Genomic DNA, 2,400 nt, shown 5'->3' with positions numbered 1-2,400 from the left:
TACCTTACGCTGAAAGATTGGAGCGACTGGCTTGTATACCCTTGAGTTTAGAAGACTGAGAGGGGATCTGATTGAGACATATAAGATTATGAAAGGATTGGACACTCTGGCAGCAGGAAACATGGTTCCGCTGATGGGTGAGTGTCAAACCAGAGGACACAGCTTAAGAATACAGGGTAGACCATTTAGGACAGAGATGAGGAGAAACTTCTTCACCCAGAGAGTGGTGGCTGTGTGGAATGCTCTGCCCCAGAGGGCAGTGGAGGCCCAGTCTCTGGATTCATTTAAGAAAAAGAGTTGGATAGAGCTCTCAAAGATAGTGGAATCAAGGGTTATTGACATAAGGCAGGAAGAGGATACTGATTAGGAATGATCAGCCATGATCATATTGAATGGTGGTGCAGGCTCGAAGGGCTGAATGGCCTACTCCTGCACCTATTGTCTATTGTCTATTGCCTTCTTCCTGATGAAGGGCTTTTGCCCGAAGCGTCAATTTTGCTGAAGCTCCTCAGATGCTGCCTGAACTGCTGTGCTCTTCCAGCACCATTGATCCAGATTCTTCATTATCCTATCTACCTGTGACTCCACTTTCAGGAAGCTATGAACCTACACTCAAAGGTTTCTTTGCTCAGCAACACTCCCTAGGACCTTAACATTGAGGTGTGCAAGTCCTGTATTCCCAAAATTCTAAATTAAACTACATCTGCCCTTCTCAGACCATTGGCCCATCTGATCAAGGTCCCGTTGTAATCTGAGGTAACCTCCAAATTTGGTGTCATCCGCAAACTTACTAACTATATCTCTGATGCTCACATCCAAATCATTTATATAAAATGATGAAAAGTAGTGGACCCAGCACCGATCCTTGTGGCACTCCACTGGTCACAGGCCTCCAGTCTGAAAAACAACTCTCCACCACTATCCTCTGTCTTCCACCTTTGAGCTAATTCTCCCTGTATTCCATTCTTCATTGCAATTTACTGTCCTACCTGTTTTAGTTTTATTGGCAACTTTGGTTATTGTACTTTCTACATTTTCTAATCGAAAAATGTTGAGCCAATCTGGGTGAATCTTTTTCAACCAGTTTCACCCCAATAGGCTTGGGCCTGAATCTTCTATTACCATCAGCGGTAACTGCACCAACTGCTTCTCAGAGGAAACTGGAACCGAAATTGTACCCTTAATCTGCAATGGTTCCCACGGTATGTTCTCAATCTGGCTGAAGTCTTGCACAAAATTAAAGGTTGGAGTCTCGAGGAAGCTTTCTTCAAGACAGATTCTGCAACCACAGACACAACTATCAAGTATTGACCTCCATGGGAACTGAGTGACCGTTTAACCAAACGGTAATTTTAATCAGTTCCAATTTGGATGTCACTAAGCAATTTAATTGTTCCAACCCAGATGTACGAGGACTTTTCAGGGTGTGCACTCTCCTGGGTATCAGCCTACGGGTTTTCTTACTCAAATCAGGCATTTTAGGCCTTTGAGGCCTCGAGTCTGCATACCGGTAACAACTACAATGGCTTGCCAGCCCAGATCCTGAAGAACTGTTTCCCCACTTGGCCGTGGCTCAGCTTTGTTGTGGGGTTCTGCTGTGGGCTTCCCCTGCTCAGGATATGCCCTGTGTGAGGCTCGGATTGCCTGCACACAAGGGATGTTCCCTAAGCCCAATCAGACAGGTAAGGAAGTCCATTTGCCTTGGAATGGCCTGTTGGTCCCAGGCTTCACTTGCCACATTTGATAATAACAAAGCCAGCTACAGAGTCTGTTTGCAGTCCAGTTGGGCTTCAGCTAGTAGGCACTTCTGCATGGTTACATCATTAATCCCATACATCAAACAGTCTCTCAGCATCTCATTCAGGGTTAGCCCCAAATCACATGCCAGTCATCTTAACCTCAAAAAATCCCAATATGGATTCCCCAGTTCTCAACAGAGAAATTAAACCAGTAGCATCTCAGAATTAGAATATAGAACATAGAACATAGAACAGTACAGCACAGAACAGGCCCTTCAGTCCATGATTTTGTGCCGACCATTGATCCTCATATATGCACCCTCAAATTTCTGTGACCATATGCATGTCCAGCAGTCTCTTAAATGTCCCCAGTGACCTTGCTTCCACAACTGCTGCTGGCAACACATTCCATGCTCTCACAACTCTTTGTGTAAAGAACCCACCTCTGACATCCCCTCTATACTTTCCTCCAACCAGCTTAAACTATGACCCCTCGTGTTAGCCATTTCTGCCCTGGGAAATAGTCTCTGGCTATCGACTCTATCTATGCCTCTCATTATCTTATATATCTTGTATTAGGTGGTTTGAGGTCATAACTCTTGTCAATTCTTGGAAAGTTTGTGTCTGGTGCCTCTGGGAAAGTTAAGCCCCTTATAACCAA

Source organism: Chiloscyllium plagiosum, chromosome 5, assembly GCF_004010195.1.
Source record: "Chiloscyllium plagiosum isolate BGI_BamShark_2017 chromosome 5, ASM401019v2, whole genome shotgun sequence".
In the NCBI taxonomy this organism is placed as follows: domain Eukaryota; kingdom Metazoa; phylum Chordata; class Chondrichthyes; order Orectolobiformes; family Hemiscylliidae; genus Chiloscyllium; species Chiloscyllium plagiosum.
This window is presented reverse-complemented; position numbering follows the sequence as displayed.